Source organism: Benincasa hispida, chromosome 12 (assembly GCF_027475165.1).
Source record: "Benincasa hispida cultivar pf3 chromosome 12, pf3_genome.v1.1, whole genome shotgun sequence".
Classification (NCBI taxonomy): Eukaryota; Viridiplantae; Streptophyta; class Magnoliopsida; order Cucurbitales; family Cucurbitaceae; genus Benincasa; species Benincasa hispida.
Window position 1 is genome coordinate 4,562,418 of NC_143489.1, and position 14,369 is coordinate 4,576,786.

A 14,369-nucleotide genomic window follows, 5' to 3' on the forward strand; every position below is an offset into this window, starting at 1 on the left:
CGTATTCCTATCTCACCCAATAATTGTTGTAACCATGTGATTTCAGAGAAGGCTTGGGCAAGAGCCCTGTAGTCAGACTCTATGCTAGATTTTGCTACAGCTGTTTGCTTCTTCAATGACCAGGATACCAAGTTGCCTCCAACAAATATGCAGTATGCAACAATAAATGTATGATCATCTATGTTTGTTGCCCAGTCGGCATCAGAGTACCCAAAGACATGACATCTAATTTTGAAAACAACAAAAATTGTAGAGAATAGCATACATATGTGAACCGCAGGATAAATAATTTAAAGCCTATAAGCATACAATTTCTATAGAGAGGAAGAGGAAAAAAGTACTTACCACAATAAAGAGTGATGGATTTTGACATGTCAAGAACAACTATCAGATCTGTGAAAAAATTCCTGAGTCGTACAACCTCTTTCGCAACTTCACAAGCAGTTACATACTCAGCCTCTATGGTAGAGTCAGCAATGCAGCCTTACTTTGTTCTACGTCAGACTACAGTCCCTCCGTTAAGATTATACACTGATCCTGAAGTGGATTTCCTAGAATCCATATTAGTCTGAAAATTAGAGTCAGTGTATCATGTAAGGATCTAATTCTTAGCCCCAAACACAAGCATGTAGTCCCTCATTCTTTCAAGATACTTGAGGATAATCTTAATTGCTATCCAGGGATCAAATCCTGAATTGGACTGATATCTACTGACAATCCTTACTGCATAGCAAATGTTCAAGCCTTGTACATAATATGGCATACATAAGGCTATCCACAACCGATGCATAGGGAATCGTCTCATTTCCTTAACATACTAAGGAATCTTAAGACACTATTCCTGAAAGGTAATAAACACTTCTTAGAATTACGCATCGAATACCTGACAAATATCTTGTCGATATACGATGCCTGAGACAAGGTTAGTGTTTTGTTCTTATGATCTCTGATGATTTGGATCCCTAAAACAAATTGCACCTTACCCAAATCTTTCATTTGGAATTGGGCAACAACCATTTATTTACATTCGTTAGTAGACCTACATCATTCTCAATGAGTAGGATATCATCCACATATAACATTGTTGATGATTTTCTTATAGACACAAGGTTCATCAACATTATGGTCAAAGCCATAAGACTTAATTGCAGTATCAAATCTTATATTCCAAGATTGAGATGCTTGTTTCAATCCATAAATGGATCGATTAAACTTGCAAACCATTTGCTCTTGACCTTGTTTAATAAATCCCTCTGGCCGCTGCATGTAAATGGTCTCCTCAAGATTACCATTAAAAAAAAGTTGTCTTTACGTCCATCTGCCATATTTCATAGTCATAATATGTAGCAATGAACAAAAAAATCCAGATAGACTAAGCAACAAGTGAGAAAGTTTCTTCATAGTCCACTCCCTCAACTTGGGTATAACTCTTTGTCCCTAGCCTAGTCTTTAAGACTTGCACCTTACCATCCGTACTCTTTTTTTTTTGTAGATCCATTTACAACCTATAGATTTTACCCCATTAAGTTAATCTATAAGATCCAAGACACAGTTGAAGTACATAGACTCCAATTTGAGATCAATAGCCTTAACCCATTTATCCTTGTTCACATCATGCATTTCCTGGTTATAGGTCAATGAAATCCTCAACGTCATCATTTGATATGACGGCTAGGGTTTCTATTAAACCCATATAGGGAGTAGGCTGGTCGGAATCCTCCCACTACGTTGAGGCATCCTCAACTCTTGATGTGGATGTGCTTGACTAGATGAACCAATATCAACAACTCTTTCTGATGTACTAACCTCTTCAACAACTCTTGTTGAAGTTTCAATAGTTTCATTGGAAAGCTCATTTAACACGATTTTACTGTGTGGTTTATTGTTGAAGGATAAATTTGTGTTTTTTTTTATATACATTAATGGATATGTATTGATGGTCATGTGATGATCATGCGTTGGTCTGACGAATATGCAGAATGCATTAATCGTGTATGCAATGATCATGCGTCCCTGTCATAGGTTTTTTTACTCTCTCGCTAAGTATAACGAGATCACAAGTTTCTCTGGATGATCCGAGGTCGAACACGAGGACTTGCAACTAAAAGATGATTGTAAAGTAATGTGTTAGAGGTGGAGAATAAAAATAAAAAGAAAGAAGTTGATTGCTATGCGCTACTCCTACTCCTGGCTAAACAGACTAAACAATTGAAGTTTAACTGTGAGAATCGGTAGAGATGCGGTAACTGTTAACGCGTAATAAGATATGAAGAAGTAGAGTTGTGGAGGAGATATCACTAAGTCCTCAAGTTTGGTCGTAAATGTAATCCCAACTCGCCAAACTAATGCATCATACACCTCTCAGTGGTCAGCCACATGTTTTATATCTCTATAACACATGGTTGCATTGAGCATAAAGTTATTCCTATCTCTAGGAATACTGCTTACTTTGTTTAGTGAGTTTCACTACTTACCCTTTCGGATAGTTGGTTACGGCTACTTCGTTCATAGATCGGCATTATGATTGCCTCGCACTAAGCAAACAGAATTAGCTCACTATACTCGCGCAACGCATACCTCTCGATGGTTTGCTAAATGCATCATATCTCCATGCCGCATGACTAAGTATGTGATAACTCTTGCAATCTGCACTTAACTCATTGCGGTGGAAGAAAAAGATGATAAAGTAGAAGAAGATGATGAAAATGATGTTGAAAGAATTAAAGAGATGCATTTATTACCAAATATATTAATGTTTTAAGCCAAAATGTAATACAATACAAAAGTGAAAAGAAAGGTGGAAGGCTAAATGTAGGCAATCTCTTGCTTCCATCAGATGTGTGTCAAGGCTGTCGGTAGTGCATGGGTGGGTGGTGGAGTAGTCTCTCTTGAGCTCTATCTCCAACGAAGCTCTAGTCTTCAATCGGAGGAAGTTGCAGAAATGAAGAACTTTCAAAGAATTTCTGCTCATGCTCTCGTCTGTGATCACAAAAATTTGCCCAAGGCAAAGTCCTAGATGCCTTAAATTTAGGCTCCAAGTATCTATTTATAGAGCTTAGATTCTGACAACTTTGATAATCCCGCTTAGAATCACTGTCATTGAAGGAACTTTATTTACAGAGAACCTTTGAGCGAAAGCGAATCGTCCAAATCCCATTTCGATTGAACACATACATTTATAGTCAACAAGAACAGATTATGCATAAAACTAAATTACAACATGCTTTCTCATAATAAACAAAAGGTTTAGAGATTATACCTTTGAAGAACTGTTCTTCAAGTTAATCCTTTGATCGTACTATTCACGAACACGTCGAAAAAGTCACAAACACTCCTCGAACAACAACAAACAACAACGAGAAACTTGAACAAAAAAAAGGGACACTACCACTTAGTGACCTTGGTCTTCTCAGAGTGAGAATCCAGAAATGGTGGGCTTTGGCTAATTTTGGTTAGAGGGGAGTCTTAAGTTGGAGAAGGAACATGATTGAGGAAGACAAAAGTTGTCATGTAGACAATCAAATCTATCGCATAGACTTTCTTACTCGATCGTTTAGTCTTTTAAGGAATCGTGTAGTAGTTTACAAATCGTGTAGCACTCTCTCTTGGAATAATAAAATCAAATTCTATTTTTATTCTATTTTTTCCATAAAACCGAATAACTCCCCACCAAGGGTAGTTAGAGAGAAAAATGTTAATTATTTAATAGTTAATAAATTATAAATAAATAAATAAATAACTTATCATATTATATCTATAACCTATAGTTTCAATATTGCATCACATACAATATAGTTTCAATGAAACGTTTCATAACAAAACTAAGATTATACAAACAATCCTTGAAAGACTCTCCATAAATTGTGAAATCATCCATGAAAACCTCAATGCATTTTTTTATAAAATCAGAAAAATACTCATCATACACCTTTGGAACGTACCTGGGAAATTGCAAAGCCCGAATGGCATTCTCCTAAAGGCGTAGGTCCCATAAGTACAAGTGAAGGTAATCTTTTCTTGGTCCTCTTGAGCAATTAGGATTTGCAAAATCTTGAAAACCTATCAAGGAAACAAAAGAATGGTTTCCCGATTACCCGTTCCACCATCTGGTCAAGAAAAGGGATAGGAAAGTGATCCTTTTTAGTTACCTCATTGAGCTTTTGAAAATCGATGCACATCCTCCATCCATTCTAGACACGCATTGGCACTATCTCACCTCTATCGTTCTCCACAATCATCATGTCAGTCTTCTTTGGTACCACATGAATATGACTTACCCAATTACTATTAGGAACTAGGTAAATTATACCGACCTCATTGAGCTTGATAACTTCCTTGAAAACAACGTCCTTCATCGTGGGGTTGAGCTTTCTTAGAGGTTGAACTGTGGCTTTGGCTCCTTCCTTCAAGGTTATTCTATGCATGCAAAGAGAAGGACTTACTCCTTTAAGACTATCAAGAGTCCACTCAATGTCCTTCTTATAAGTTTCTAAGGTCTCAACTAAAGATTCCTTTTGGGTGGGTGTTAACTCCTTGGAGATTATAACTGGAAAGGTGTTTCCTTCCCCCAGGTACACGTATTTCAAGTGACTAGGGAGAGTCTTCAACTCGATCCCTTGTACCTGCAAATCGACAACATTAGAAAAAGGTTCCTCGTGGATGCTAACATCAACAAAAGAGAGAGATAAATCATACAAGTAGTGTAAATCCAATTCAATATATGGAACAATCAACTTATCAGAGTCGTCATCACCATCATGTAAAAAAATCACATCCACTATATCTTATGTTTCAATCATACAAAGGGATAGATATTCCTCAGAAAATTTCATAGCATCATAGATATTGAATGCAACCACTTCTCCATTAAACTCTACAGAAAGACAACCCTTATCAACATCGATTTTTATTTTCACAGTTTTCATAAAGAGCCTACTTAATAGAATTATAGAAGAATAAGGGGAATAGACCTCATCCATTTTCATAATATAGAAGTCAACAAGGAAAATTAAAATTTTAACTTGCAACAACACATCCTAAACTATCCCTAGGGATTGAATGTAAGATCTATCAGCCAATCGGATACACATAGTAGTTTTTTGCAAATCATTTAATTTAAGATCTTCATACATATGATACGACATGACATTAATAGAAGCCTTCAGATCAAGCATGAAATGATGAATGACTCTACTACTAATGATACAAGGTAAAGTAAACATACCTGGGTCTCGACATTTCCCAGGTATATTATGTTTAAGCAAAGTCAAAACATTTACTTACCATAATTCGCACCTTACCCTTACCTATCCTCTTCTTGGTGCAAAGTTCTTTAAGAAACTTAGCATACCTCGGAATCTACTGGATCACATTCAAGAGGGGGATATCGATTTGAACCTTTTTAAACATTTCGATCAACTCTTTGTCCATGTTGTCTTACTTTGGTTTCGCCAACCTACTAGGAAAATGAGCCTTAGGAATGTAAGGTTCAATTGAAGGTAAGGGAGAAGTGCATACCTTAGGAGTATATGGGCGGCTCGGGTTGAGTCTTATTTTTCTCATCTTGCTGAACTTCTTCATTGGGCTTACTAGGTAGAGGCGAAGTGTCTGACGAGGGTAAGGGTGATGGAAGCTCCTTGCCACTCTTGAGTGTGATGGCACTCATGTTAGCATGAGTCCGACTGACTAGGTAGCTTCCCCAAACCCTTGCTTTCTAAACGAACCACCTCAGCAGCTAATTATGTGACTTGAGTGCCCAAATTTTTCATACTCATCCTAGTTTCCTGCTACACATACCTTAGTGTCCTGTGATAACTGGAGGGAGTTTTTTTGCAGCTGTTGGATATCCTGTTGGAATTTTAGGGAATGATCAGCCAAAGATTTGACAATATGCTCTAATGACATACCTAAAGAAGATAATGACGGTTGATTAGAATGACTGTAACTGTTATGCCCTTGACTGTGGCCTTGACCTTCCCATTTAAGATTCGGGTGATCTCGACATCCTGGATTATACATTGGAGCAGAAGGTCATATTTCCTATAATAACCCCCAACTGCATTGACTTGGGCTTAAGGACATGCTTCAGAGGCATGCCCTATCATTCCACAGGCTCGACAAGCTTTCACTTCAGCTACTCCTCCTTGAGGAAGTTAAACTAACATTTTTACTAAGTCTTGCATAAGTAAAGTTCATCTTGTTTAATGTGTACATATTACATTGCTTAAATTTGATTGAGAGAATGGTTTAAGTAGTTATAATCAAAAGCTTGAGATAGGAAAGAAGTGATTTTAGAGAAAAAGTTAACCTTTTGTCCAAAATTAACCTAACCATGCATCTTAGAAATAGGGTATTATGGCTTAAAAGCACCGAGAGGTGGGTGCTTTATTTTATGAGTTAATGACATGAACGCATGACTTATGCATTACTTAGAAAAATGTTAGTAAATCTTTCTCAACCCTGCTTTATTGATTGATTCCTTCATATTTCACACACGCTGTTTCATTGTGTTTGCAATTTGTCATCACCACTTTCACTTCCACAACTATTCGATGCATCATCAGTCACTATCGCTTACATCATTCCCCAGCATACAACTCCACCACATTTGTACTTCCCAATTAGTTTAGATATATAAAACATTCTCAACGCATAATTAAGATTTTGTTGCCTTAAGTTCGGGCATTAAGCTCAAATGCATCTTAGTCGATTATCCCTATGTTTGACCCTAGGCTCACCAAGACTCTATTTTGAGTTATACATGGGTCTTAATAGGAGAAACATTGCATCTAATTTAGATTATTCATTTTATTTGTTAATTAAGGCACGACATAAGACTATAATATCTTTAACCATACTGAACGTGCATATTAGAAATAAAATTTAAAGATTAATTGAAATAGTTTTAAACTAATTAAAACATATTAATTAATCTTATCCTAATCGCATTAGGCTAGCATGTAATCATAACATATGTTGGATTGTATGTCTTAAAACTCGTAGTTTTTAAAGTTAAACATATTCTATTATCAATAAAGATGTTATTCAACATTACTTCAATAAAGTTGTTAGTGAATCTATAAATTGCACTTATAAAGTCTAAATCCAATAAACTAAGATTCATGGTTATTATATGAATACTTGAACTTTATGTGGAGACATAAAAGTGGATCAGGTTCGAGTAAATAGCCAAAACGGTCTATAGTATACGAATAAGGTTGGGTGCCTTATTCTGGTAACACTATCGAATGCGGCTCACTCTATAGTTGTTACAAGTTGTTGTAAAGGTGCTACAAACAAAGTGATCCTGATTCGTTCATGTATTTACATAAGCAATAAGGGCATCCTATGCAATGAGTTTGCATAAGATCGGACCAAGAAATAAGTCACTCTTACTTTATAATGTTGTTTACTCTTTAAGACTGACTATTTCGCTTAGATGACCTAGGTAACTCGATCTTAATCCTGAGCTAATTATGAACTCCTATTTATTTAGGATTATCCTTAGATTTTCATAGGTAAGGGTTGACTTAACAACGCTGACTCAATAAGCCTCCCATTTTAAGGGTAAGACCGGGTAGATAGCTAGGGACATAAGGTGCAATAAGAAATTCATGCCTATCCAATTTAAGGATAGAAGAGATGTTCTCTAAAGTACTGAATCCAGGTCTTGAACAAGGAGTCCCACCCTCTCGGGCCAGGTTTAGTGATTGGATCACAAACCAATTGTTCATTAGAGGATCAGTGGAACTTAAGGAACAAGATGTAATATCGGGGGTAAAACAACATATTGACCCAACGGTTATTACGAACAACCTGTGAAGGGTCAACTTACTAATTATGGTTAAATCAAGTGGACACAAATATATCTACAGTAAGGAGAGTGCAACTATCGAGCTATAGTGGTGTGACTTGATAGTTAACGAATACTGATTAATTTGGTCTAAAGAGTTTTAGCCAATTGATCTTAAATCGTTGGAGCTCATGATCTATTAGTCCATAAAGTCCCTCTACTAGCTCGTAAAACATGAATACCTTAAATTAATGAATTGAGCGAATTTGGAATAATATCAATTTGAAATATTCAAATTAAAATTAGGGTTTGAATTTGAATAATTCAAATTCAAATTAGGGTTTGTATAATTATATTTGATATAATTAATTAATGTTTAATTTTTCAAAATTAAACGAAATTGGAGAGTTTATAATATTTAAATATTGATTTAAATATTAATTACATGAATAGGATCCATGTTTTAAATGAGGTGTGTGATTAATTTAATATTTGATATTAAATTGTTATTTAATTAATTATATATGTTTAATTAATTTAAATTAAATTAATTTCTCTTTTTATTTTAAATTTCAGAATTTGAGATTTTGATTTTGATATTAATTAATTGAAATTAAAAACAAATAAAAGAAAAAATAGAAATTTGAAAAGAAAGTGAAAACATTCCACTTTTGTGAAGTATGAGGTGTTTCCTCTCCAATTACACATCTTGCCCACTGAATTTCAGATGATTGAAGTGTTATAGTTGTTGAACTTCAGTGCTTGCATGTGAATCAAATATAATACCTCTTCAATTTGAAGAGGTGATTAAGATTTTTTGCAGCTGGAAAAGTTCTTGCTGCAGTGTTATTCTTCTTGTCAAAAACTCACTTTTTTCCTTCACAAATTCACTCCAATTTGGAGTTCCACCACTCAAATTCAAGGCATAGAATAGTAGAGAAGATCTTTTGGTGGTTCACTATTTAATCAGAGCTGGAATCACGTGAAGAGCAGCTTGGTATTGGGAGAATTCATCAAAGGTATGTAGTTTAGAAATCCTCTTCTAAAGTTTCTGTTTAAGCATGCTTTTAAAACTCAAATTAAACATAATTAGAGTGTTTATTGATTCTGTTTCCTTCCGTTGCATGCTATTAGATCCTAACAATATATGCATCTCATGGTATTATTAACTGAATAAAGCATATATAAACCAATTAATAAAATCATATCTCATTCATATCACATTAATTAACATACATTAATTATATAACTCTTATATTAATGTTAATGAATAACTATATTAGTAGGCATGCTTTTAATCAAACATTGAAACATATAATATAACACTTACATTATAATCATGCAAACTATATAGTACAATCGTGCATGTAAATACTTTAATAATTAAACTAAACTTTAAATATAACATTTATATTTAAATATGAAGCATGATCATGTCTTTTCATTAATTAATATAATTCTTATATTAATACCAATGAAAATAATAAGCATGCTAGCATATAATATAACACTTATAAAAAATGCATGATATGTTTATTAAGATATGCAACTATATAATATAACATTTATATTAAATATGATGCATGAATATGTTCATCCTAAGGTGAGATTTTAAATTATATGACATATATTATGCAACATATAATTAACATTAATATAATCATACATCATATGCAAAAATTAAATTAAACCAGCAAAATAGACCTAATTTAGCACTTCCTAAAAAAATTAAATTAATATAATCAAATAATATTAATTAACCCAAAAAATAAAAAATAAAAAAGGGAAAAACTGCTGTAAACTGCTCTCAGCCTTGATTAAACCCACGACCTCCTGCTTTCTACCATGCATGTAACCATTGGAGCATTGCGACGCTAATAAATTATGAACCTCCATGCTTTCTGTGTGAAAGTGTAATGCCATACTACAGCAAAGTGTTGCTACTCTAGGTGATAGCATCACAATGCTTGGCCTTCTGTACTATAGCGTAAAGCATAGTGTTGCAACGCTCTGCTTTACGCTCTCGCACATATTGCTCCCCCTACTTTGATTTTCATTTGAATTCTCCAAAATTTGGCGTCTTCTTCAACAACACTTGCCAAAACTAAAAGTCCCGGAGTTACATACTCGATTACTGAGTTTAAACACCTAAAATGATGGGCTCTTACATTGAACTCATCAACATAAACAGTAATCTAAAGTACCAAATTTGAAAACATCTATTTGCAAACCCACATTCATAATGTAGAGAAACAACAAACAATCCACCTTTTTCTCTAATTTTTTATTTCAAAACGAAAAATGAAAGGCATGATTTGGCTCTGATACCAATTGAAGGAATCAAATTCCTTAGTGGAAGCGCATGCACGTGTGTGCTTTCAAAATTCATTTTTGGAAATTGTGAAAATAGAGAAACATATAAAAAAAAAAAAAGGATAAACGTAAAATACGTATAGAATTCTATACAAGAGAGGAAGAGAACTTACCCTTGAAGACAATCTTTAATGTTTTCCTTTTCATGCCACGAACACTTCATACCATGAACATCTTCCTCAAATTTCTCGGCATAAACAACAATAGGACACCATCATCAGGCCATCCTTGCTATTCTCTAGCAAGAATCGAGATGGCGAGATCTCTACTTTGGAGAAGGGAAGAATGAATTTTTACAGATTGAATGGTTTTGTAAAAAATTCCTTTTGAGAGAGAGAGAATTATTAATTGTGGAGAAGAAAAACTAAGCGGAGCCTCATTTCACAAGAACTCTTCTTTTGTTTTTTCAAACTCACATAATCGTTATGTGAAAACCAGGGAGAGAGGAGATAACTCCCCTCAATCTCATGTTAGCTCCCTTGCTAACTGCATGGAAATTAACTTTTATATTTAATTTAATATTAAACTGAATCTCATTTAATTTAATTTAACTTAATAAATATTAATTAATCCAAATAATTGATAATAAATATGAATCATATTTGAATCATATCCAAATATATTTCCTCTCATATACTGCAGTTTTAATATGAATCACATTCATATTATTTAATATTTGAATCTCAAATACATTATTCTCTCATACAACCCATAGTTTTAAAATGAATCATATTCATATTAATTTTAACTTATAGTTTTATATGAATCTCAGTCATATAAATGATATTTGAATCTTATTCAAATATTTATCTCTATCATAAAATATAATGTTTGAATCTTATTCAAAATTAACTTTATATTATTATGTATATGTATACATTATATTAATTGCATCTTATATAATCAATTTCCTTATTTAATTTGAAAAATTCAAATTAATCTTGAATTGATTCTTGGTTTACCTTTAATGAGCTAGCAAGGGGTCGTATGGACATATAGATTAGAATCCCCAATGAACGAGATTAATTAATTAAACTTTTTAACTAATTAATCAACATTCATTAACTGCAGATCACTCCACTAAAGCTCACAGTTGCGCTCTTCACACTGTAGATATATTTTTGTGTCTATGGATATAACCAATCAATTGTAAGACAACTTTTTACAAATCGCTCGTAATTACAACTGGGTCAAATTACCATTATAACCCTGTAATTACATCTAATCCTTAAGTCTTATTGATTCTCTAATGAATAACTTGTTTATGGTCGGTTCTACCATAAAAAAAACCCTCTTGGACTAATGAGAGGGAGGGGCCCCATTGTTCAAGACTTGGAGTTAGCACTTAAGGGAGCAATTCATCTCCCTCTTGGACTAATGAGAGGGAGGGGCCCCATTGTTCAAGACTTGGAGTTAGCACTTAAGGGAGCAATTCATCTACTTACCCTAAAGAGGGTAATGAGAGAATTCCATCTTGTGTAGTTATATTTCTAGCTTCCTACTCAAACAAATCTCCAAAATGATAGACATATTGAATTGGCGAATTTGGCCATTCTCACACATACAGATCAAAGGACTACCTGTCATATTGGATTTAGTGTCCTAAATTTGTGGATCTTGTAGTTTGTAATTTGTAAATACAAATTATTTATTTAATAAAATAAGCAATATTTTATTCGATATTTAGAACACCTTAACTCAATCCAATAAATTAAGATCTAAGGTTATTTTATGTAACTTGAACAATATATTGTAGACATACAAGTGGATCATGTTCAAGCAATAACCTAAAAGGTCTGCACTATATGGAGAAAGTTGGATGTCTTATCTTGGTAACACTACAGATATGACTCACTTTGTAAGAGTTACAAAAGTTGTAAGTGTTATAAACGATTTGATCCAAATTGTTCATGTGGAGACATGTGAGTGGAGTATCCTGTACAAAGAGTTTGTATAAAATCGGACCAAAAAATGATTAATCTCTCTTTATAACACCATTAACTAAAGAGATTAATATTTTATAGCATGACCATAGGTAACTCGAGCTTAATCCTGAGTGAGTTATTCTTCTGTCTATGAGAGCATTTCTTTGATTTGTATGGGAGAGAGTAGCTCGAGTCGTCGACTCAATAAGCCTACTATTTTAGGGATTTGTCCGAGTAAGGAGCTCGGAATATAATTACACAAGATGGAGTTCATCCCTTCCCACTTTCAAAGAAAGTAGATGAATTTCTCTCTTAAGTATTGACTCCGGGTCTTGAACAAGGAGACTTTCCCTCTCATTAGCTCGAGAGGGAATTGTTTATGGTAACACCATAAACAGGTTGTTCATTAGAGGATCAGTAGGACATAAGGAAAAAGATGTAATTATAGGGGTAAAACGGTAATTTTGACCTAGCTGTAATTACGAGCAATTCATGAAGGATCGATTATTGATGACTGATTATATCCATGGACATAGAAATATATCTACAATGTGAAGAGTGCAGCTGTGGATCTTTAATGGAGTGAACCACAGTTCACGAATGTTGATTATATTAATTAAAGAGTTTGATTAATTTAATCCCGAATCATTAGAGCTTCTAATCTGTAGATCCATTAGGTTCTCCTACTAGCTCACTAAGAGTAAAACAAGGATAAATTAATTTTGAAATAATTTGAATTGTTAAAATTATTTTAGGGAATTTTATATTAATAAGGATTAATATAAATTACAATGTATAATGATACATTATAGTAGTTAATTATAAATATGATTTATAATTAAAATTATATAATATGAGAGAATAATATTTGAATAAGATTCAAATAAGATTCGAATATTAATATGAATTGGATTCATATTAAAACTATAGATCAAGAGAGAGATATGGATTTTATATGATTTAAATGCACAATTAATAAGTATGTGATATTTATTTATTTATTATTATTATTATTTATATTATATTTGATTTAATATATATTTAATTCATAATAACATTGAATAAATAATAAGAGAAAGAGAAATAACTCCTCTACATGTAGGGGGAGTAGATATGGATTTTAAATGCACAGTTCACGAATGTTGATTATATTAATTAAAGAGTTATTTGCATGATCTTTGAAACCAATTCTTCAACGGACACCATCGATAACTCCCCTCACGTAATGTTGTTCTTAAAAAAAAAAAAAAGTTTTTTTAGAATACTTTTTTTACCGAATCAACTTCACTCTGCAAAAAAATTTCCCTACTTCCTTGCAATTCTCCATCCATCCCCTCTCATAGCCATCCTTGATCCTCTTGGAGACATAGTAGGGTAGCCTAACGATGGTGTCCATTGAAGAATTGGTTTCAAAGATCATGCAAATAACTTTCATTGAAGAATTGGTCTTCAAAAGGTAATTTTTCTATACTAAAAAAATTGCATGCTTAACCTTTTAATTCTGTAAAAGCAATTATAATTTTTCTCACCCAAATTCAAAGACAAAAAGTGATTGCACGCTTTCGCATTGGGATTCAATCTCTTCACTTCAGAGACAAAAGTTCATAACTCACTCAGGATTGAGGTTGAGTTACCTATAGTCATCCTATGAAATGTTAATCTCTTCAATCAACAGTGTTATAAAGAGAGATTAATCATTTCGCGGTCTATTCTTATACAAACTCTTTGTATAGGATACACCCATTCACATGTCTCCACATAAACAATTAGGATCAAATCATTCATAACACTTTACAACTTTTGTAATAATTACAAAGTGAGTCATATTCGTAGTGTCACCAACTTAAGACATCATACTTTATCCATATACTATAGACTGTAGGATCGTTATCGCAACCCTAAGGGGTTGAATAGAATTTCATCAAACTAATTAAAAAAATTTATTCATGTGGGCCCAATTAAATTAATTAATAAACTATTTGCTAACAAGTAATTTAAACAATAAATTCAACCCAAAATAATCAAGAGGTTAACAATGTTGCTTTAAAACATCCTATTTTATTCTAATAACAAGATTGAAATGAATGTAAAAATTTAAGAACTACCAACCAAAATATACAAATATGAGCAATTAATTTCAAGAATAAATATTGCAATTAATTTCATGTAATAAACTATAATAATGCATTCATTGCAAAACTAAAGTAGTATAGGGATAGAGAAATTAACAATGAAAATTTCTATAGTGCTTCGGTCAAACTCGACCTACATCCACTTTG